The sequence below is a fragment of the Vulpes vulpes genome, unplaced genomic scaffold (genome assembly GCF_048418805.1).
Source record: "Vulpes vulpes isolate BD-2025 unplaced genomic scaffold, VulVul3 Bu000000626, whole genome shotgun sequence".
Lineage (NCBI taxonomy): Eukaryota > Metazoa > Chordata > Mammalia > Carnivora > Canidae > Vulpes > Vulpes vulpes.
This window is the reverse complement of record NW_027325669.1, coordinates 1,676,551-1,702,811: the sequence shown is the minus strand read 5'-3', so window position 1 is coordinate 1,702,811 and position 26,261 is coordinate 1,676,551. Positions and strand designations below refer to the sequence as shown.

The 26,261-nt window shown below is 33.1% G+C and overlaps 1 long non-coding RNA gene across 1 annotated transcript; it reads left to right on the top strand.

Moving 5' to 3' along the window:
* Nucleotides 1-25,863, top strand: LOC140596443 (uncharacterized). The gene is made up of 3 exons (XR_011998417.1): nt 1-113; nt 23,404-23,586; nt 25,603-25,863. It is a non-coding gene; the product is annotated as an uncharacterized lncRNA (long non-coding RNA).
* The last annotated feature ends 398 nt before the right edge of the window (nt 25,864-26,261 follow it).

Genomic DNA, 26,261 nt, shown 5'->3' with positions numbered 1-26,261 from the left:
GGTAATTTGTTCCGTATGTTAATGGATTCATACCTTGAATTCAAACGTTGTAACAAGAAGAGGAGATAAGGGAGAAAATCTTGTATTTTTCAAGTCCAGAAAAAAAGTCTATAGTAAGTTTTATATTTTATGAGTTCTGAAAAATTTCACGTTTAGTGTAAAATAGTGTGGGCAATTTGCATTACTTCAGATATTTCTGATTTTACAAATTAGCCTCAGGAAATGAAAGCTACTCAATTCTGAGATCATCTCTGTTATTTTTATTAAGCATATTAATTTAAGTTTAACATATAACAGATGTAAACTTATAGTATGAAAATTACAGAATATAGGGCCACTTCAAACACAAGCCACTCATAGGCTCACCTGAGTGTTAATAAGGACCTCCAGACTCCTCTCTTTTCCTTTAGATAAACTTAAATGAGCAACTCTTAAGAAATAGTTTTATCTCATTTACTCTAAGGAGAGTCATGATATGAAGTAGTGGTTCTTGAAGAAAATAGAGGGTTACAAATTAAATAAATTCATCTGAAAAGAGGAAACAACACATTTATAAATTATGTGGCTGAATCTTTTACTTACTGTTTTTTAAAATATAAAACCAAATATACCATTTTTTCTTTTTGATATATATTGTATTGTCTATTTTTCTATTCTATTTGTCTAATTTTCAAAGTCTATTAAAAATGTAAAGGTCAAAAAAAAATGTAAAGGTCATACTTAATGCTTCCCACCAAAATTTGAAAAGTAACATATAACTAACTGCATGAATAAAAATACAGAAGGCTGTATGTATATGAGAGAGAGGCACTCAAATTCATTTTGAAATATATCTTATTGGTTCAAACATAAGGCAACATTAACTTCAATTTCTGAATAGGATAGAGTAGTTTAGAATACAAAAATACCTCCATCATGAATAATTCACAAAGTTTGGTGAACTTTAAAAAAAAGAAAGAAAGAAAGTAAAAGTTGAGTTTTTAGAAATTACTTGTTTATAGGCATGAGAAAATTACTGAAGCAGCCAGGATGCAAAAGACCAATATTACCAAGAAGGGAGGGCCAAACAGTTGAGCCAAAATTCTGCATTTGATTTTCTCCTGGAAAGCATTTGCCAATTCTGGGTATAAAGTAAGAGGCTGAGAATCCAGGCTTTCTCAGGCAGAGCTGCTGCTGGAGGACATTGAAACCATCAGAAATTCTGGCAGAGATAAAATTATAAAACTAAAGACATTAGGAGACTGAGCTTACGTGGCCATTCTTAGGGTGAAGCTTTTCCACACATATGAGATCATAGTATTCAGATGATATCTTTGTGGTCCCCTTATGCTCACCACAAAATGACTATTTTTTCAGAAGTTTTTCTCAGATGGGCTCACTGAGCATTCTATAACAAGGTGTTAGCAATTTGATATTTGGTATTGTATTAGTTTTCTAGGGCTGCTGTAACTAAACACCAAAAACTGAGTTCCTTATACAATACAAATTTGTTATTTTATAATTCTGGAGGCGAGATGTCCAAGATCAGGGTGTCAGGAAGGTTGTTCCTTCTGAGGAAGAGCCTGTTACATTTTTATCCCTTAGCTTATAATGGTTTGCTGACAATCTTTGGCATTTCTTGGATTATAGACATATCATCTTGATCCCTGCCTTTATGTTCCTATGGCATTTTCCCTATCTGTTTCTGTATCCAAATCATCGATTTTATAAGAGCACCAGTTATATTAGATTAGAGTCTACCCAAATGATTTCATTTTAATTTGATTACCTATGCAAGGACCCTATTTCCAAATAAGGTCACTTTCTGAGATACTGAGGATTAGAGTCTCAACATATTTTGGGGGGCACGCAATTCAATCCATAATGGGTTACCTAGTTTTCAGGGATGTCATAAGTACCGCTGACTTCTCAACATTTCTTTCTGCACAATTTCTGACAATATCAGTATCTTGCTGGTGTAGGTGATTTGGCACTACTAACTTCTGTTTTGGTAATTATTACACCTTATTATTTAGCTTTGTTGCAGAGATTGTGGGTTTTATTATGCCTACTTGCTCTATTTATATTTGTAAGAAATATTTTGAGATTCAGTGACTATAATATTACCATTCTGCAGTTAGCAGAAATAAAATCTTTAAAAATAATAATAAAGCTTACCTACTTATTAATTCAAAACCTCTAATAGATGTTATTATTCTCCCTATAAATTGAGCCTTTTGGTCATAAAATTTAACATCTTTTCAGATATTATATTCTGTTTCCTTGAATGTGTTGGCTTTTGTTGCTGTTGTTTTGAAATCTTGGATTTACATCTCATGGCATAGAATTTCTTTTTTTTAAAAAAAGATTTATTTACTTATTTTAGAGAACGATGGAGACAGAAGCCCGACCTGGGGCTCAATTCCACCACCCTGACATCATGACCTAAGCTAAAACCAAGAGTTGAATCCTCAACTGAGCCACCCAACCACCCCCATAGCATAGAATTTCTTAATGAATTTTGTAATTTTTGTTTGAGATACATACTTATGCAAAGAGTTTAATTTATCTGTTCAATACCCTTTGTTAGTTACTTTATTCCAAGGTCTTTGGAGTTTATGTCTCCAAATTAAATCTTGTACTTAAAGCTATAGATCACAGGCTGGTTCTGTCTATAACCTTTAACATATGCCTCTGATTCTTTTTTCTGGATAGAACTATAAATTTTCTATTTAATTGTAGGTGAATGAGTAGAGACATTTTATCTCCTGTTTATGATTCAGACATGTAACGTCACTCCTCACCTCAACATAGAGGTCAGTGTCATTTTTCTGACATTAATGGTACATATTTGACCCCAGAATTCAGGCATAAAAACACTAGTTCTTAAAGCTTGTACCTAATGCCAGCTTTTATAGGACCTTGTGACTTCAATGCCAACTCAGAAGCTTGACTTTCCTTTCAATATAGGTTTCTGGAGAATAGCATCTTTGTTTTCACACATTGACATTTATTTTAATAGTTTTTTTTTAATTACCTCTCTTAAGTTTGAAGCAGATTGTCAACTTTCAAAATGTGTTAATGCTACCATCCTGTCTCAAAATTCCAAGAATATTCAGAAGATTACAAAGACACTCACTAGTCAGTAGCCAAGCATAGAGATCTTTCTTTTAAATATTAGCCCAATTAACTGCAGATTTATTATTGATCCCATTGTGACAGCTAACCAAGTCGGTTTGTCTTCTTACACATTCTGTATATTTTAACTTCTGGTCCTATGTCTGACAATTTCCCTATCTCACCAAAGTTCAGAATGGCCATTGTATTCTTTCAGTTAACCTAAAAATGAGGTTGTCCATATCTTCCTCCTAGGAAGATAATGAGTTTGTGAAGATAGAGGAAAACCACCTTACTTCCAAAGTAGACACTATAAGGATGAGCAAATTTCTTTCTTCTCTAGGTCACTTGCCAGATGGATCACCACATGCCTCCTAAATATTCCTCCTATGATTAATTAGTCACTTGGCACAACCAAACATGGCTTAGTCATACTTTCAGAAATGAAACCCCTAAAAGACTATTTTTATATTTAGGTACCAAAAAGGTCACAGTTCATAAATCTGGCTCCAAGTATATTTTCACTAAGAATTTCATGATCTTGATACCATTAAGAAGTTTAGGAAAGTATTACTTTATCTTAAGATCCTGAATCATAATTCATGAAAGAGTTCCATAATTTTAAGTAGTATGATCTTGAAAAAATTAAGAAGCATATATATGACTACCAGCCATACAAATATCATTTTTCATATAATAATAATTTTAATACTTGAAACTAAATTTTATAAAAAATATGAAAAGTTTAGAATAAGTTATCCTAAAATTACATTGTGGCAAATCAGTGGAAGTATCTGCCAAGGTAACCAGAAATGTCAAGTTTAATTTTAACATGCTTGAAGCATTTATTTAACCATCTGCCTACCTCCCTTAGCAATATAGAAAAAAATAAAAGAAATCATGTGGATATCAGTGAAACACACAAGGTAAGAACAGACTTCCAGTGATATGTCATTATGCTGCTTAAAAAATATACCCTAGACTAACATTACTCTAAATCATTAGAGTACAGAACTTAGGAACTCATAAGCAACAAACATACTAATATTGAATTAAAGCCCATATAACATATATCAGAATTGTTGGCTAGAAAAGAAACACACAAGTTCTTTTTTTTTTTTTTTTTTTTTTGTATTTTAGCTTTAAGAACCTATTGTACCTAATCAATCACAAACTCATGAAAATTCACATCAGTAATAAAACAAACCAAGTCCTCCCAGGTTATATGAATGCAGCCATCACGTCAAATCTTTTTTATACCAGTGCTCCTCAAATATATTTAATGGAAAAATGGTTTTGTTGCATGCTGATAGGCATTAGAGAAGTTCCCATTATGTCAGTAAAGTTGGTGGCAGGAAAAGTACAATTTAACTGAATCCACTTACAGAATTTAATTGCATAGTAAATAATTTTAATATTTTGATTTGCACCCATATCTTACAAAATAAAATGAAATTTTATTTCATTTCATTTTATTCATTTCATTTCATTTATTCATTTATTTCATTTTATTTCATTTCATTATTCTCCAGAAACCTATATTGAAAGGAAAGTCAAGCTTCTGAGTTGGCATTGAAGTCACAAGGTCCTATAAAAGCTGGCATTAGGTACAAGCTTTAAGAACTAGTGTTTTTATGCCTGAATTCTGGGGTCAAATATGTACCATTAATGTCAGAAAAATGACACTGACCTCTATGTTGAGGTGAGGAGTGACGTTACATGTCTGAATCATAAACAGGAGATAAAATGTCAGTTAAGAGCATTACCTATTTAACAAAATTTAGGTTGGTAATATGCTAATTTTAAAAATAAAGGATGGCATCTTAATTTTTGCATTATTTTTCTACAATCCCATCCAATAGTATGACTTCACACTTGACTTTTATAAAAAACTATGAAGAGGATCAATTTTGCAAAAATATCTGAAAACTAATTCAATTTTCTTAAAGGCATCTTAATATGTTGAAATTTAATCAGTCCTGGTGTTCTTTATAATATTTCCTATCTGTTTGCATTGACTATACTGTATTTAACTGTTAAACTGTAACTGTTTAATTATACAATGCAATCAGTCATAGACTGTGCCACTGCTGTGTTGGCTATTTACCTGTCTCTCAATTTCAAACTGCTGAGGGTGTGGAGTCTCAAACTATATTTCCCAGTCTACCTTGCTAGGAGCTTTCTCTAGGCACTGCCAATAGGAAATGGCAGTTGGAAATCACAAGCAGAAAAAAAAAAAAAGTGAAACCTCTGTCTTCTCTATAAATATGAGAGTTGCTGGAGGTTGCCTTGTGGCAACAGGAGAAATAAGTTTGGATTTCTGCAGCCTAAGCAGAGGCAGCACACCTGTTAACACGATAGCTCTGGCCACCACTGCATTTTTTGGGGTGGAATCAAAATCAAATGCAACAAATTCTCTAAAATATGGCTTGTGGTTCCCAGAATAAGAATGTGGCAATTCCTCAGTATTGCCTTCCTTTCTTTTGCCCATCCAATGACCTGTTGTTTTGCCTTTGCTCTTGCAGCCCCCTCCAACTACTTTAGAGCCTTTTTTTTTTTTTTTTTAATTTCTGGATTAAACTCTGCCTGTTTGAAATTAGCAGAATGATTTCTGTTTTCTTGACTTTGCCACAATGACACAAGGACTGAAAGATCGATCCCAAAGGGCAGGGATAAATTCTGTAAGGACTTTGGGAGTAGACACTAATTTTTAAGTGACTGTTTCGAAACTATTATAGTGTAAAGATTACTTTTATTTCCCCCAAACAAAAGGTACTTTGGGAGCTAATTTGATGACATTCTTAGACATCAGGGATGCCCTTTAGTGTGAGTAGAGGTTACAATAGTCCATTCATTTCTGGAAAGGTGATTGGACTGAATTTTCCTAAAATTCAAATGTTGAAGACTTAACCCCTACTACCTCAGAATATCACTGTATTTGGAGATAAGGCCTTTATAGACATAATTAAGATTGAATGAGGTCATAAATTTGGCTCTAGTCCCAAATGCCTGGTGTCCTTATAAGAAGAGGAGATTAGGACATACTGAAAGAGACCCCAGGGTATGCGACCACACAAAGAAAAGGACATGTGAGGACATAATGAGAAGGCAGTCATCTACAAGACAAGAGAAGCCTTAGTAGGAACCAAATCTGCCAACACCTCAATCTTGAACTTTTAGCTTCCAGAAGTGCAAGAAAATAAATTTCTATTGTTTAAGCCACACTGCCTATGGTATTTTGTTATAGTAGTACAAGCAGACTGAGAAAGAGGATGAAAATTAGGTAAATAGGTTTCTTTACAGTGTAAATCTCCATTGTGACTTTTTTTCAATGAGATTATGCCTTTTTTTTTTTTTTTTCCAAATTGCTCACTCACCTCTTTTTCTTCACAGAAAGTCTCATAAAACTGGTATCGGCAGGACACATTACAAATCTTAGCCCTATACTTTTTGCTCTTTGTCTCATTTCTTCCCTGTTTCCCCAAGTTTACAATTTCCTTAGTAAGATATTTAGGACCATGACTCTTGAATCCAAGCAGCACTATTTTGCATGTTTACATAATGGTTGCTACAGACATACTATTGAAAGTTCTAATACGTACTTCTCAGACAGTTACTGCATCAATCCCTCTTCAAAAAAGTTAATTTCCATCTTTGAGCATGACTTCATGGCTCCCTTATTTCTTCCTCGATATACACCATAACAAAATCAGAAATTAACTAGACATCTCAAAGGTAACAAAAGGACATATTTATAATAATGTCAGATTTGAATCTCAAAAACATATCAGAATTTTGTCTAAATCCAGGATATAAAACCCTCACAGAGTTGGAAGATTTATTAATTTCTTGTTTTTGTTTTTTTAAATAAAAAAAATAGTACATTTATTTTCATTGGTGTGTGAAAAGTTTCCCTAAAACTTTCAGTGTTTATTATCTCACAGCATTCATAAACTAAAAACTTGGAATCAACTTAGTTGATAATTGGGGCTCAGAGTTTCTCATGAGGCTGTAGTCCAGATATTGGCCATAGCTGCTGTCTTCTCTGAAGAGCTGATGAGGGCTGGAAGTTCTGCTTCCTAATTGATGTGGTTGCTGGTAAAATGACTTTGTCTTTCATTAGCTGTTCTCTAGAAACCTTAATTCCTTACCATGTGGACTTCCTACTGTATGAGGACTAGCTTTCCCAGAACCAGTGATCCAAGAGGGAGGGAAAAGTCACAAAGTCTTTAATGAACTACCCTTAGAAGTGACATGCCATCACTTCTGGCATATTCTATTGGTTATAGAGACCAGCCCTTATTCAAAGTGAGAAAGGACTGAGTATATAAGAGTGTGAATATCAGGAGGTCAGGATCATTGGGTCCATCTTGGAGGCTAGCTACCATAATAGAAAAATGTAAAATAAGTTATCAAATTACATTTCAACACAAATTATTTATCTCTTCCTTAGGTTTTTACTTTAAATATCTTGTCAATATAATCTATTTCTTCAGATTTTTAATTCTGTGATTTGAAATATTTTTAAAATTCATGAGTTGTTCTAATAATTTTATAACTACAATATAATATTAAGAAAGCTTTCATGGGGCACTTGAGTGGCTCGATTGGCTAAGTGTCCAACTCGATTTCAGCCCAGGTCATGATCTCAGGGTTGTGAGAACAAGCCATGCATAGGCTCCACACCAGGCATGGAGTCTGCTTAAGATTCTCGCTCTCCTTCTCCCTATGTCCCTCCTTGCCCTCCACCTCTCTCCGTCTCTCCCTCTGTAAAAAAAAATAAAGGAAAGAAAAAGAAAAAAAAGAAAAGAAAGTTTTGCTAACATTTGTGGAAAAAGTAGAACATCTGAAAATAAATGTGGAATGGTATGAACTTGTCTTGCCTCACTCAGATCTCACACACTTATTTTATATAAGACTTATTCTCGTGTTTCAAAAAAGTCATCATAGTAGACTGGAAAATGGACAATAAATTTGCATATCAGATAATGCATATTAGACTACTTCTGACAATCCAAATGATGAAAAGCTTTCCACTCCCCTCAAAAGAGAAAATATTTTCCTCATGAATACCCTTGGGACTTTTAGGGGTCAGAGAAATTCATTGTGTCAACCTCCATTAATAGAGAACTTGATAGCTATTTCCCCAATCTTGGTGAATGTCTTATCGTACATTTCTTGAGACTTCAATCTGAGACATTCTTTCTGATTTCCAATTTCATTTTTTTCATCCACATCCAATTCATCAGCAAATTCTGTTGATTCAACCTCCAAATTATATGATGAATCCATCCACTTTTATCAATCTCTGCCTCATCAATCCTATTGCAGGGCATTTAACATTCCTTCCTTTCTCTATGCAACACCTTCTTATCTCCTTTCCTACTATTCTTCTTCAATCCAATTTTGTCCTTACTGAGGAACCAGAGCCAATATTTCAAATGGAAACACAAAGGTAAAAATTTTCCATGGCTTCCTATTGCATTTATATTAATATCCAGACTTGTTACAATGGACTCAAGGCTCTTTACTATATTTACATTCTGGACTCATTTCTCACAAAGTTTCAAGCCCACTAGTCCTTCATTTACTCAAAATGAACACTTTTTTTATGCCTTAAACTCTTTACACATGCACTGTTTTCTTTAAAAAAGCTTTCCCTACTCTTCCTATGATTGACTTTTCTCATTCTTCAAGTTGTGACTTAAATACTATCTCCTCATAGAAGTTTTCCCTGAATAATTGACTCTTGTTAGAAAGAGGTGAATTCTCTCTATAGCAATATCTTTTTCAACCAATAATCTCCAATCTTGTTATTTCTTTATGGTAACAATACACACCTCATTGTTTTCCTTGCTTATTTTTGTATTTACCCATTGTCATCTAAAATGTACAAATTCTTTCATTCCCCCAGAGACTAAAATGCCTACCACATGGCCTTGCATATTTTTGAATAAATAGGATAAATCTATAGTCACAGATTCATTACAAATTATTATCCAAATTGAATAATTGGGGCAGTTCCTCTTTAGCAGTTCTATTCAGAGTCTGGCGATTAGACTTGTTAGTCTGTCCTATTGCCTTCCTGCCCTCTACTGTAGATAGCTTTTAGCAAGCAAAGAATTTTCACAATTCAACCAAATTCTTCCTAATTTCCACAATTACAGCTGAAACAGTTTTTCTGTATGGAAAGTAGCTTTTGATATCTGAAAATTAAAATAATCAAAATACTTTATTATAAGTCAAATACTTTATATAAGTGAAAAACCTAAATGCTAACTGAGCTGGCTAACCAAAAACAAAATATAACCTTAACTTTAAAAAAAAAAATACAAAACTAAAGATAGAATCATTTCTCTGTGGTCTGAAAGTTAGTCAGTCCTCTTAAAAGTTTTTTAGCCACTGGAACTAACATGGCATTAGAGCCACTTAAAACATTTGCAGATAACAGGAAATCCAACAAATGGAAACTAATAAAAGGTATTACCACAGTCCACCATTTATAAGCCCTTTAAAAAGTCTTAGGGTCATAAATGCTTCCTGGTAGTTCAAAAATCACAAATACTTTCAACATCTCAGAAGCAGAAAACACAGCAGGATAAAGTTTGTACTTTATTAGTACTGTTAGCCATGCCGTTGGATGACCCTTCTCAGACAAATGTTGCCATATTTAAACAAAGTGCCTATGACATGGCTAACATACAGGAAATGATGCAGATCAACAAATTCAAGACAGAGCAATCCCAAATCAGGAAACACTTTGTTCAACTACTTAAGACAACTTTTTGAGTTTTAAACATCATAAACAAAAATAATTTACATACCAATATAAGGCAATTTTTACTTTTTCTTGACCCATAACTCATGATGATAAAAATTTTACATTTATATTTATTATTTAACATTCTAGTCAGATTCAGGTTTTGAATTTTTCCAAATAGTAAATTTAAGTAAGTTTCAATCTTTCTTCCCTCACAAATAGTTTTACTCTTTTTTTATTTTTATTTTTTTAAAATATTTTATTTATTCATGAGAGACACAGAGAGAGAGGCAGAGACACAGGCAGAGGGAGAAGCAGGCTCTATTCAGGGAGCCCGATGTGGGACTCCACCCCAGGTATCCACCCTGGGCTGAAGGCAGCACTAAACCACTGAGCCACCTGGGCTGCCCACTCTTAATGATGTCTACTAAGTTTTTCCCTAATGATTTTTGTTTTTATTGAATATGAGAGTGTGATTATTATACTTAAAACTGGCATTTGAATCAAAGGAAAAGTTGTTTCTAAATCAAAAAGGGAAATTTATAGAAACTATGTATTTTTGTTGGCATATATCTAAAAGTTGAGATATTTTTTCTATATTTATATGGTAATCAGAACTCTAAAAATAGCCCCCCAAGATTACCTCCTCTAATACTTGGGACTATAAATGTGATTATATTTCATGACTGTGAATATGTTATGTGCCATAGCAAAAAGGATTTTGCAGAGAGGTGCCTAACTGGCTCAGTTGGTAGAATATGTAACTTTTGACCTTGGGATTGTAGGTTTGAAGCCCATGTTGGGAATAGAGATTACCTAAAAATAAAATATTTTAATACAACATTTTTATAAAGAACTTTGCAGATATAATTATGATGAATGATTAATTTACTTTAAAATAAAGTGATTGCTTTGGATTATCATATGGGCCTAATCACATCAGCCCTTTAAAAGTAGAGAGTTTTCTACAGCTAATAAGAAAAGGGGGAAGTCAGAAAAATAGGAAGCCTGAGATTGACATGTTGTTGGCTTGAAATGGCATCATGTGTAAGGACTGGAGATTGGTCTCTAGGAGCTAAGAGTGGTCCCTGCTGACAGTTAGGAAGGAGGGACTTCATGTCTCGAAGTCCTGGAACTGAATTTAGCCAACTTATATAAGCCTGAAAGAGGATTCTTCCCCAGAACCTCCAGAGGAGAGCCCATCCTTGCCAACACCTTGATTTCCACATTGTAAGACCCTGATGAGAGATTCCCAGTTGAGTCTTCTCTTTGTGTCCCTACAGGACTTTGAGATATGTGTTGTCTTAAGCCACTAAATTGTCAAACAACCAAGATAACTAATACAGAGATATTTTGAATTGACCATTGGATTTCTTTTAGAAGTTATTATAAGAATTATTATAATATCCCAAATATCACAATATTTATTATTTTCCTTTGAATGAATTTAATGAAGATGTTCTCTATACTGTCAAATTAGACAATAGCTATCACTGAGGATATTTAGTATATTACAATTTATACATCTTCAATAATTATGTTATGGTGTGTTATTCAACCATAAAAGTAAGCAAGAACCCAGTATGAGTGGTAGCTATAAAACATTAGGATTAAATTTTAATGAAAATTTAAAATAAAAAACTTTTATTCTAAAGTTTGTGCATTTGATTTATGCCACTCCTGTCCTCTACCTTATCTCTAAGCTCATAGAAAGTGTATAAAATGATATTTAAAATACCAGTTTTCATCAGACTTGTCTTTTAAAGATTCTATTACAAAACCAAACTTCATATGAAAATCCCCTACAATGTATAGCATATATTTACTTGAATTTTTCCTAAGTAAATCCATTTTACAGCCCTGTACCTCAGGCAGCACTGTTCATTATGTATTAACTCAATACTATGATTATTTCTGTGCTCTCAAACTCCTTGAAAAAAGTTCAAAATTAAGTTATAAATGAAGTATAATAAAATGAATTTTACTTTGAGTATATCACCTATTTAAATCATAGGAATGTTAATCTATTTCCTGTCTAATTGTATTTCTCAAAGTTTCCTTTTTTTTTTTTTCTCAAAGTTTCCTAATCCTTATTTTCTCAAATTTATGAAATAACATCTCAGAAACTATAGTGAGGTACATATCACCTTTTTAATTATGATTGTATATTACTGCATCTATAAGGTACTATTTGAGGTTTTATATCCCATTGGATCAGTTTTGCTTAAAAGGGTTTGACTCATAAATCAAATAATTTACTGCATCATATATTTAATATATGAATTAGTTTAATTCATTTTAATGGATATAATGAATTTAATCAATTTAATATGAACAGTCTTTGTACTGTTTTTCTAACCAAGATAGGATTTAAGGATACATTGAGAAGTGCCTACCAATGAGACATAATTTAAGAGATATTTTATAACCCATAAATACTTTGACTCCTTTCACATTTTCTACACAACCCCTCTTTCTGATGGAGCTTCTTTTAGGCGGATATAAAATGTTATTCATTCATTGATTCATTGACTCATTATTTTATTCATCAATTCATCTATATTTATTTGTTCTTTCCATAATTTTTTATCTGCATTTGTATAGATTATGGAGGCTAAATTGGTGAGCATGAAATATTTATTATATTATTTCTATTCGATTTTGAAGATAGAGAAAATGATTACAATAACATGTAATGTGTGCTAACTTGATAGATGGAAAGAGTAAGATGGGAACATGAATATTGTCTTAAAGTATTAGGAGATGCTTCCATAAGATGTGAAATCCAAGGGGAATCCTGAAGAACAATGTAAGTTAGATACGTGAGGTGAGAAATAACTATATTTAATTCTGTGCCCTTTCCTGGAGAAAAACAGGGCAAATTCTATGTGTAGAAGATAAGACAGGTTAAAGAAATTATGGTACCTTTAAGGAATAGCAAGTTTGGTGGCATTAGAAATATACAAAACCATGAAGTCCATATGGCTAAGAGTGTAGGGAATAAGGCTGGACTTGAAGTTAGGATGTTGAGGTTAGAAATATGAGTTTATCCATTCTAAGGAGCCTCACTATGTTGAGAAGCTCAGAATGCAGATTTTACTAATATAATTTAACAATATAGCTTGATATTTTGTCTCAGTATATTCTTATCACAGTGTTAAAAATTATCAAAATGAATTCCACATGATGTAGAAAATCTTTGGAAGCTACAGTAAATATATTCCTAAGCAGGAAGATTATTTTTAATGCTTTCTTGAAATGTTTGGTTACATGTATATTAACTAATTTATTATTTCATATGTGTCAGTATTAGCAGAGTAGTTTCCATTGGAATAACTATTTCAAGATAGCAGTGATCAAATCAGGACAATATATTTTTAAATATATATATATTTCAGGGCACTTGTGGGTGAATAAGCAGTCAGAACTGAAGGTGAGCCAGATTTTAGAAGAGGATGTTTGAACCAAGTGAGATTTGCATTTATGTGGCTTTGCCTGAGAGGCTTCTTGGTCCTCATGGCTCAGGGTAGGTGGAACTCAAGAAAAAAATCCAGAGGATTATTGATTTGGGGAGTCAGTGGGTGGAGATTAGGATATCCTGGGTAGCTAAGATACGAAGTATAATTTACCAAAATGGACAGAGCTGCAGAAAGGGTGACCCCAAATATTTGGACTCAAATTCCATCCAAATACTTGGCTGATTTATAAATGAGATATTTGATATGAAATTTTTCAACTGAGGCCTGTAAACTGAATGGCTGAAAAATTCAGCTCTTGCCCACTGCATGGAAAGATAGTTTAGAATATGAGTCCAGTAAAGTTAACTGCCTCTTACAACATAAAACAGTATTTTTCAGAAGAGAATAACAAAATCAACTGTCTCCGCAGTATCTCCCACAATGTTCAATATACAATAAAAAAGTATTAGTTATGCAAAGAAACCACAAAATGGGACCCAAAGTAGAGAGAATATTCTGCTAATATAAATAGGTCTTCATATTTGTTGATTATCAAGGAGATAAGAATTTTAAATTGGATTAAGAGTCATGAATGTTAATTTAGCTAATATAAGTATGCTCAAGAACTAATCCCAATAGATAACCTTATCTAATCTAATGTGTTACTAAATGTTATTTATATGTCCACATAAACCAAATGGTGTTGCTTGGTTAAGTGCATTTTTAATTATGTAAATGGAATTGGTTATGTATTTTGTTGCTTTATGCTTCTTTCATTGAACAAGATGTTTTTAAGATCTATAGATGCACCCAAGGATATATCTATTTCTAAGACTTCATACTTCTCCATCCCCTATATTTTATCTCACCTCTCTCCCAGGGATGACCATGGGGATTGACTATATTTCAACCACAATGATAAAATGAATATCCTGGTATTTTCCTTTATGGCCCTGCCTGATAATTATTTGGAGTATATACCCAAGAATAGATTTTTGTGTAATAAGGTATGTGAATACTTAGCATGAATAATGTTATATAGCTCTCCAAAATGATTGTACCAATCTACGTTCCTGGTAGCAGTACATAATACTTCCTAAAGTCTCATATCTGCAACAAAACTTGAATTATCCAGCTCTCTAATTTGTATCCATCTAATATGCATGAAATAAAATCCCCTTATCATAATAGTTTGCCAATGAATGTGACCATCTCTTCAATATGCATATTAGCCTTCAGGATTTCCTTTTCTGTAAATTTACTGTTCATGACCTTTACCAATTTTTTCCTGATGGTTGTGATTTTCCAGTTGACTTGGAGAAGCAACACATATATTGTACATATTAATCCATTTTTAGTTTTGGACATTGCAAATTCCATCCCCTAGTTTGCCTAATAAACTTTTTTGGTTAACTGTGTGAATATAAACCCGTAATTTTGATGTAAATATGTTTATATCGTCATACAATTCATTTCTGAAATTTAATTTTTTTTGAAATTTAATTTTTGAAGTTCTTCACTCCAAGTCACAATGATATCCCCTTAAATTTTCTTCTATTTCCTTTGTAGTTTTTCCTCTCAGTTTTATGTCTCTAACCATTAGAAACCCACTTTTGTGTCTTTTTAAACAAAATTGAGGAACACTGAAGACAATCTGTTCTTTCTAAGTTTAATTAGTAATTTATATTGCTAGTCATGAGGGCATATACTGTGCTTCAAGAGTCTGTGTCGACTGTTCTTCCTTTTAGAGGTTTCAGAGTAACTTCCAGATAAACTGACAATTGTCCACAACCTTGACTTCTGTCAGATAAATGAAATCTACAATAAGGTTATCCCATGTAGGTAGAAACTAGTGTGTTAAGTTTGGTTTAAGATTTTCATCTAATGGTGAACATTTCATGAAAAGACAGAGCCATGCTAAGAGAAACCAAAGAAACTTCAATCCCCTAAAACCAAAGCCTTCTTCTAAGGATCATGGAACAATGAACTATCTCACTTTATTTTTTCTTTGTTATGTCTTCAACTTCTGTCTCATATAAATCTAATTCATTATATGTGTGCTTGCCAACCAACAAAGAACTTTTACAAAAACCAAAAAGACAACAACAACAGAAAACCCAAACAACAACAATGACAACAACAACAACCTTTTAGGGGTCTCCAATTCAAAAGTTTCAACCAGAGCCTGAACTTCATGATTTTTAATACCAGTTTTCTACTATGTTTAAATTCTATATGTCTTCCGGTAGTTAAAACATTTTGAAAATTTATCTCTAATCTGCTATATTTTGTTCTATCATGAAATGCCAAAAATACTTTAATTTTTTAAAGTATATATTCTGTGGACAAATATTACACTTAGAATTTTTCCTTAGATGAAGATTGAATAAATAAATGGAACCATATAAAACACAGAAAATATTGCGTGATGAAAAAGACAATGCTTTTCTCATTTAATCTTCTGTAAGCTTTTCCTTAAAGATTTGTGGAAACAAAAGAATCATAAATCATTTTGCATGTACATTATCTGCACTTGCAATTTCATTTTAATATCAGTCATCTTCACTTTCCATATCAATGTAACTTTGCCTGAAAAGTCCTTTGGTATTATATCCTTTTCTGTGCTCTGTTTTTCATCCTCACTTCCTTTTCCTTTTCACTCACTTTCTCTGAGTTTAAAATGAATTTTTAATAGATAGAATACAGAGAAAGAAATATGGATTCATTATAATATTATTAGGATATCTGAACTATCTTGCGGGAAAAATATTTTAAAGTAAATATTGTCTATATTGTTAGTGAAATTTCAATGGCAAAATACCATAAAAAGTGTTTTTTTTTTTCTTTTTTACTTAGCTTTATCATTCCTGGTTAAAAGCATATAGTGGTAAAGTAAAATTATAACTCTATTTCTTGAAAATGCAATACCTCATAATATAAGGGTCAATGGCTAAAGCAGTAATACTTAAGAATCAATTTGTGATGACACACAATTTAGTAATGACATTGATCCATCAAGCTTCTAATCCTTATGTAGAAAAAAATAGTTGGACTAAAGGACTTAGGTATTTTGAGAATGTAGAGTATTAATCCTCAGATAGTCACCCTTAAAATGTGAAATTATTTTTATTGTAAAACACACACATGCATTGCATACACACTCTTACAAACACCAAAAAAAAAAAAAAAAAACCCCATCAGAACATTATTTCTTCAAAACACATTTAAAATACATCAACAGAAGCAATAATAGAACTGCATCTATTAATGAAGCTTAAGATATTTTTTTCCTGATGTCATTGAATTTCAGGGATTCTTATTATCCGTGTAAGAAAATATTATAGCTGTTTAAATTATCCCTGTTTCATCTAAAACCTATAATAATCAAAATGACTGTGAATGATTTAGACTGCATGACAGAAGAAGTAGTGGTGATAAAATTGTGGAGTTAATGCATTGTGCAGATCAGAAATTTTTTGGAGTTAGATGTAAGAAGGCAGATTAATAAGAAATAAAGATAATGCATTTGGATTTATACTTTCATAAATCTTTCCCCTGAACAGCAGTAGGAATTTACAGAGGATACATCTAAACTACAGACAGTGCTCCAAAGATAATCAGGGCTTAGAAATCTAATTATAGAATAGTACTCAAGTTTTTATGTTGAGTTGGGTTCCTGGGATAGGATTTAATACATTCACATGATTATTGCCATATTAAAAAGAAAAAAAACAAACAGACCAAAACCTTCTTGTATGCGACTCACTAAAGGAGGAAATTTTGTGTTTCTTAACCATAAAGCTGCCTTTCAATATGTATAATATCTATAACTTGTGCCAACCTTCAGTTTGAAATTCTAACTAATTCAGCACAGAAATCATGTTTTGGTTTTTGAGTCAGTAGAATTTCTTTTATCATCAATCACTCTATTTTGTTAAAGAAATGGAAAGAATTGCAAAATTTGTGCTTTTCCTATGTGGTAGACAATATAATTAACTTGTTCAACATCCTTTCCAATCTTCTTAAAGTTTTCATTCTGCAACCAGTTCTGTCGATTCATAACTGAGGTATGTGAGAAGAGAAGTAAGGTACAGGATATTTATTTTACCAGATTTGAGCACAGTCATGATGGAATGGTTTTGAAGCTAGAATCTTTTTTTTTTATTCTACAGCTTACTATAGCAGAGCACATGCACACAGGAGACACTCCCTGTAGGCCTAGGCCCGGGCACTATAGGACCTCTTCTTCATAAGACCATTACTTTCAGCATAAAAAGAACAGCAAATGCAGCCTAAAACCTATAGAAGGAAGAAAATAGATAGAAATTGTTGTGCCCAAGATTACCTACGTATCCGAGAAACCACCAAGGAGCAAACACCGATGCAAACACACAAGGGTTTATTTACAAGCTCGAGCTTGAGTTCAAGTATACAGAGCGGAAGCAGGGACTTGGTCCCTGAGGTGGGTTCCAGCTGGGTTTTTTGTGGACCTCCAGAAGGGGTGGAGGAATTTCTCAAGTTCTGTTTACACTCTTATATGGGGCTTTCAAGGGCATTAAATTCTGTTCTCATTCTGATATGGGACTTTCTGCCACTGGCTTGAGCTCTGTTCTCATTCTAATATGGGGTTTAACTGGAGTAAGGTAAAGTTCAGCTCTTATTCACAGGGGCCTGAGATGGCTGTACTTGTGCTAACGCTGAACTTAAGGTGGAATGGCCTTAATTTTCTCGGCCTCCACAAAATAGTAGAGCAGGAATGAAAGATATGGAAACTAAAAATAAAATAAGCCAAACAACTAAACAAAAAACAATAGAACATATCAAAGAAACCAAGAGCTATTTCTTTGAAAAAAATTAATAAAATTGATAAACTTCTAGCCACACTTATCAAAAAGAAAAAAAAAAAGACCCAAATACCTAAATAAATAAAATCACAAAGGAGAGAGGAAAAATTACAACCAACACCACAGACATACAATCATAAAAGAATACTATGAAAAACTATATGCCAATAAATTGAAAAACCTGGAAAATGGATAAATTTCTAGACAAATAAATTATTGAAACAGAAGGAAGAAATAGAAAGCTTGAACAGACCAATAACCAGTAAAGAAATGGAATCAGTAATCAAAAAACTCCCAACAAGCAAAATTCAGGACCAGATGCCTTCACAGGCAAATTCTACCACACATTTAAAGAAGAGTTAGTATCTATTCTTCTGAAACTATTCCACAAAAGAGAAAAGGAAGGAAAATTTCCAAGTTCATTCTATGATGACAGGTTTACTGTGATAGCAAAATGAGATAAAGACACTATCAAAAAAAGAGAATCACAGGTCAATATCTCTGATGAATATAGATGCAAAAATTCTCAATAAAATACTAGTAAACAGAATCCAACAATACTTTAAAAAAATCTTTCACCACAATCAAATAGGATTTATACCTGGGTTGCAAGGATGGTTCGATATTCGAAAATCAGTCAACATAATACATGTAATAATAAAGAAAAGATAAGAACCATATGATCCTTTCAATAGATACAAACAAGCATTTGAAGAAGTACTATATTCATTCATAATAAAAGCCCTTAATAACCTAGGCTTAAAGGGAACATACCTCAACAGAATAAAGGCTGTATATGAAAAACTCACACTAACATCATCCTTAATGGGGAAAATTGTGAGCTTTTCCTCCATGGTCAGGATTAAGAAAGGCATTTTCACTTTCACCACTATTATTTAACATAATACTGGAAGCCCTAGCCTCAGCAATCAGACAACAAAAAGAAATCAAAAGCATTCAAATTGGCGAGGAAGTAGCAAACTTTCACTACTTGCAGGTGACATGATACTCTATATAGAAAACCTGCAAGACTTCACCAAAACACAGCTAGAACTGATACACAATTTCAGTAAAGTTTCAGGATACAAAATCAATGTACAACAATCTGTTGCATTTCTATACACCAATAATGAAACAGCAGAAAAAGAAATTAAGGAATCAATCCCGTGTACAACTGCACCAAAAACAGTAAGATACCTAAGGAATAAATCTAGCCAAAGAGAGGAAAAACCTGTACTGTCAAAACTATAAAAAACTGATGAAATAAATTGAATATGACACAAATAAATGGAAAGTCATGCTGTGCTCTGGAATAAGTACAAATAAAATGTCTATATTATCTATATCAATCTACAATTTTAATTTAATCCCTATCAAAATACCAACAGCATTTTTTCATAAACTAGGACAAATAACCTTAAAATTTGTATGGAGTCACAAAAGACCCTGAATAGCCAAAGCAATTCTAAAAAAGAAAAGGAAAGCTGGAGGCATCACAATTTCAGATTTAAAGTTATACTACAAAGTTGTAGTGATCAAAGTAGTATGCTACTGTCACAAAAATAGAGCACAGATCTATAGAAGAGAATAGAAAACAAAGAAATGAACCCACAACTATGTGGTCAATTAATCTTTAACAAAGCAGGAATGGGAAAAAGACAGTCTCTTCATAAATGATGCTGGGGAGATTGGACAGCAACATACAAAAAATGAAAATGGACCACTTTCTTATGCCATACACAAAAATAAATTCAAAGGGGTGGTGGAAGGGGAGGAGGGCGGGTGTTGGAGGGGAATGGGTGACGGGCACTGAGGCGGACACTTGACGGGATGAGCACTGGGTGTTTTTCTGTATGTTGGTAAATTGAACACCAATAAAAATTAATTTAAAAAAAAAACGAAATCCAATCTTGAGAATGAACAAAGATGAAAGCATCACATTCCCTAATTTCAAAATATAGGGATCCCTGGGTGGCGCAGCGGTTTGGCGCTTGTCTTTGGCCCAGGGCGCGATCCTGGAGACCCGGGATCGAATCCCACATCGGGCTCCCGGTGCATGGAGCCTGCTTTTCCCTCTGCCTGTGTCTCTGCCTCTCTCTCTCTCTGTGACTATCATAAATAAACAAAAATTTAAAAAAAAAATATATATATATATACAAAGCTACATTAATCAAAGCAATATGGTATAGGCATTAGAACTGACATATCAGTCAAAGGAAGAGAATAGTAAGCCCAAAACAAAACAAAACAAAATAAAACAAACATGCATGTGGGATCAAGTGATCTTTGACAATGTTGCCAAGATTTCACAATTGGCAAAGAATAGTTTCTTTAATAAATGGTATCGAGAAACTGGATACCCACATACTTAAAAGAATGAAAATGGATCCTTACTTTGTCATGGTAAAAAATCAACTCAAAATGGATTAAAGACTTGAATATAAACTTGAAACTGAAAATCTTAGAACAAAATAGGTAGAAAGTTTCAGGATATTAGTTTGGCAATGAATCCTTAGATATGACACCAAAATTACAGGCAATTAAAAATAACAAAGTGAGGGACTATATCAAACTAAAAAGAATCTGTGCAACAATATAAGCAATCAACAAAGTGAGTGCAAACCTAAAAAGTGGGAGAAAATATTTGCAACTCAGGTATCTGATAAGGGGTTAATCTCCAATATATATAAAGAACTTCTAAAACTCAATAGAAAAAAGAAACCCAATTAAAAAATCTGCAAAGGACTTGAATAGGCATTTCTTCAAAGAATACAAACACAATGACAAACACAAATGACCAACTGGTATACAGAAAAATGCTCAATGTTACTAGTAATTGGAGAAATGCACATCAAAACCACAATTAATTATCACTTCACACCTGTCAGGATTGCTATTATTTAAAAAAAAATAAAGTTTGGAGAAGCTACTGAAAAATTGAAACCCTTGTGTATTGTTGGTAGGAATGCCAAATGGTGCAGCCACTATGGAAAAAGCATGGGGGTTCCTCAAAAAGTTAAAAATAGAACTACAATATGATTAAGCAATCTCTTCTGTATATTTACCCAAAAGACTTGGAATCAGGATTTCAAAGATAAATTGATAATCTCATGTTCATTGCAACACTATTTGAATAGAAAAGGAAAATATGGTATTGACTTTTTTCATTTATTTTCTTTCTGATCCTCAGTATTTTTCAATACTACCATATTCAAATACATTGATTCTTTGTTCTGTCTGCTTAATTCTGCCACTGAATCCCTTTAATGAAGTCTTCATTTTAGCTATTTTACTTTCTAGCTCTCCAATATTTGTCTGCTTTCTTTTTATAGTTTCTACCTCATTATTGATATTCTCATTTGGTTTACAAATCATTTTCTTGATTCTCTTTGCTACTCTTTCCATGATTTTCTTTAGCTCTTAGAGCATATTTGAGTCAGTTTATAAAAACCTTTAGTAAACCTAATGTTTGTGTGTTTCCTCAGAAACAATTTCTGCTAATTTATTTTATGAATAGGCAATGCTTTGTATACATTGTATATACTTTGTACTTTTTCCCCTGACAGTGGCACATTTCAAGTTATTATAATGTGGCAACTCTGGAGATCAGATTCTTTCTCATCATCAGTTTTTCTTGTTTGTTATAGGTGGTATTTATTTGTGTGTTTAGTGACTTTTCTAACTATTTTGTAAAATCTGTATTCTTTGTGATGTGTGCACCCTGAGGTATCTTTTCCTGTAGAACATGTTTAGCTAATGGTTTGTTAGAGATTTCCTTGAAAACAAGGGGCTAAAATGAAAATGAGAGCAAGAATGAAAGGAGGAAGTAAGAGGAAAGAGAGAGAGAGAAAGAGGATAAGCGAAGGAAGAGGATAAGGAAGGAAAGGAAAAGAAAGAAAGATAAAGAAAGAGAAAGAAAGAAAAAAGAGAGAAAGGAAAGAAAGAAAGAAAGAAAGAAAGAAAGAAAGAAAGAAAGAAAGAAAGAAAGAGAAAGAAAGAGGAAGGAAGGAAGGAAGGAAGGAAGGAAGGAAGGAAGGAAGAAAGAAGAAAAAACCTCTTCTAGTTTTGCAGATGAGTTCTGTGCAGCACACACTGTAAATGCTTGGCTAGGCTTGTTCAGAGCCTGGAGAGGAGACAGAGATGAAATTTTAGGATCTTCTCAGTATTATATATCAACAAAGGAGTTCATTGTTGGTGAGGAGATTTATCCAGATTACCATATAAAGTCACATTTTTACTACAGAATTTGGGCAAATGGGGAATTCATATTATTTCTATGCCAAATATTAAAACCTATAGGGATCCCTGGGTGGGGCAGCGGTTTAGCGCCTGCCTTTGGCCCAGGGTGCGATCCTGGAGACCCCGGATCGAATCCCCCGTCGGGCTCCCAGTGCATGGAGCCTGCTTCTCCCTCTGCCTATGTCTCTGCCTCTCTCTCTCTCTCTCTCTCTCTGTGTGACTATCATAAATTAATAAAAAAAAAATTAAAACCTATGAAGACAACATCAAAATAATATGGTGATATCATTGAGGATTCAGAAGCATCAAAAATGGTTAGCTCTTCTTATCAGAAAAAGAACCCATCAGTTCAGCTAAGATTCTAAATGGGGACCAAAAAAATAATAATATATAGAAAAAAATGCTTGTTGTAGAAACAAAGACCATATAAGCTACACATATTTTTGTCTTTTTATTAGTTATATATTTATATAATTTAACTAATTTTCTTCTTTAGTTTCCTCTCTCATTTTACGGTACTATTTTATACAGGCTAGAGTAGTGATTACTACTAGTAACCTTATTTTATACGTTGCTAGAAATCAAGGATGGATTGTTACTGAACTAAAAGGGATAATGAACATCAGTTAGACATGTAAATGTGACAGATGAAAGTTTGAATCTCCTCTTTGGGAAAAGGGTGAGGACATACTAGGAATTGGTCGTGTTAAGTTAATTGGTAGCAGGCTGTTGCTGGAACTGTTGTTCAAGAGTTTAAGCATAAGAAGAATGTTTGATCAGACGTGGCCATTGAATAGCTGTTGATGGTGGCAAATACGAGGACTGGTTCACTCAGCATCCATTCCTATAATCTCTCAGAAGCAGATAGCAGACAGGTATGAAGTATTTATTCAGGTTTCTTTGTATCTAGACTTAGCATATATTTTATTTTATGACAATTGGATGCATTTATGCAAGACTTAGAGCAAATAAAGTCAGAATTTAAGGTATTCATTTTTCTACACAGGTCATGGCAGTGGCGGAATGATTCTGAAGCCAGCAGATTCTTGATTCATCAATTTTTGCAAAGAACAACTTTTTTGATTTTGGAAGAAACACAATAGATCTTGGTGGTAAAAATTGCTCCTGGGACCTTAACCTAGTTACCTTTCTTCATCTCAGCAATTATATACGGGCCGAATTTTCTATGGTAAGTCATTTCTTTCCCAGTTTAGACAGACAATAATGGTTTCTGTTGGTTATAACTGGACACTCTTCAATATAGCCTCCAAATGAAAACTTGCATAATTTGACCAGAACAAAAGGGCTGAAATTCTAGTAAGAACACCCAGTCACCTGACTGAAAAGAACATTTTAAAATACTTTAAAAGGTTAACAAGATTAGAAGTGGAAAATCCTTCTGTGAAATGACTAACAATATATTGCCAATCTGTTAAGCATAGGATTAGGCAGATGAAGATAAAATATGTTACAGTATCTCTTTAACCCACTGATGGTAAGTAGAAAATGAAGATAATATTATTGCAGATTTTCAATAAAAAAGACCTGTTAAAAAAGCTTGAAACCACACTCTGCAAGCATAGGCAGTAGACACTCGCTAAACAGCTTGTAATTATTTCATAGGGTTTATTTTATTTACCTGCTAATATGATTACAACTGTCACTATTTTGGATATCACAATCAATTAATAAATAAAACCAGAAAGACTTATGTGATTTATCTACATGCATCCTAATTGTCTCAAAAGTACCATGTCAAAGGAGGTTATATAACACGAAGTCTACAGATACCAGCAATATTAAAAAGATGAAATGAGATAAACAATGATAACCAGGGGAGGGAATGATAAATCTGCAATGCTAGCTTAGTCCGTTTCACTTATCTCCTGCAGTGAAAAGTAACTTGCTAACTGATTTGGTGTTTCAATTCTCCCAAAAATACTGTGTGAAGATAAAATAAGACTGGCATTGACTACACATTTGCTAAAATGAAAAAAATCAACATTCAAATAATCTGAGGTTTACAGTAAGAAAAGGTGGAAAATGTAGATATGTTCCTAGAAAGAAGTATGGAGGTAGTGCCAGCTCCTTCAAATCCCAACAATCACAAATAAGAGTTTCCTACAGAAATTATTCAAAATTCACTTTATAGCTGAATTTATAATTAAGGTAGTCAGAAATGTATACATTAAATAGATATCAGTCTCTTAGGATAAACCATACACTTAGGATTAGTCTGTTCTATATCCAAAAAATCATAGTAAAAACTTAATATAGACATTACCTATTAGAATTTGTAGAAAAAAATCAAGGAATATGAAAAATTACCTTGTAAAGAGTAGTCTTATTTATTTTTTCAAAGTCAGTCAAGCTAATTGATACTTTGCAAAAGATATTCAAGTTTAGTTTAAATGGTATATTAATGTTTGTTAAATGTTTTATTTGATAAAACATTTGACTATTACAAAAACAAAATTTACAATTATACAAAGATCAAAGCACTAGAAATCACTAGAAATTATATGCATTTTTAAAAAGGTTTTATTTATTTATTTGAGAGAAAATGAGTGAAGTGAGGAGCAAAGAGAGAAGCCAGCTCTCTGAGCAGGGAGCCCAATGTGGGGCTTGATCCCAGGACCCTGAGATCATGACCTGAGCAGAAGGCAGATGCTTAACTGACTGAGCCACCCAGGTCTCCCCATATTCATGTTTTATTTCTATGATATACAAAATTTGATTCTAGTTTTTCATACTATGTTCCAGTTGCTGTGAGTATCAGGAAACATTAGGAAATATGGTAGGAGTTGAAGCATTGCTTCTATGGGAAACAGTTAAGTTCATGCTGAGTGCCTCTGGTTACATTTTCATCAACTGATTCTGTTTAAAGACATCTTTTTTTTTTTAAAGATCTTATTTATTTTTTTCATGAAAGACACACGGAGAGAGAGAGACAGAGACATAGGCAGGGGGAGAAGCAGGCTTCTCGCAGGGAGCCTGATGTGGGACTCCATCCCCGACCCGGGATCATGTCCTGAGCCAAAGGCAGATGCTCAACCACTGAGCTACCCAGGCGTCCCTGTTTAAAGACATCCTATTTAATATATATTGTTGATTCATACCATTGAATTAGTAGCCAGCTGCACTATAACACGTTTGAACAAAGCTTGTATGACACAGACTTTTTTTTTTTTTTTTCTCCTTGTAGCTTTCTTGCATTTAGAAACACTAGACAACACCTCAGGCACTATACTCAGGGGCCATTTAAACAATGATAAAATCACCGACAGCAAAAATATGTGAGAAATGTGGCGCTATATAGATTATGGAAAGGACACTTGTTTGCAGTATGAGGATTGAAACAAGAAGGCACAGCATCACTTTGTTCAACCTCCGGTGAGAATGTGTGCATGGGGCTACTCAAATTTTTCACTGTTCTACATATTCTTGAATGACTGCAAAAATGCCACAAATATTGATTTAGAGGTTACAAATAAATATTAAAAAGATAAACACATAAATCACTCTGTATATGTGTGTATGTATATGTGTGTACACATGAACATACATGTATATATTTATAAATATGTATGCATATATATTTGCAGCCTAAAGTACAAAATATAACATGCAGTATACAAAATAATGCTATTAATAACGTTAAATTAAAAACAGCTTATAGATAAATTGCTAGAAGAAAATAAATAATCTACCATCCATCATTTCAATGGGAGATTTCAGATCACTTTACTTTGTCAATGACCGAAGCGGACAAAAAAAAAATTAAAAATATAAAATATTCATCACAGTGATAGTATAGGTCCATTATCTTTACATGTAAGCAAATACTCAATTTCCTCAAGTATA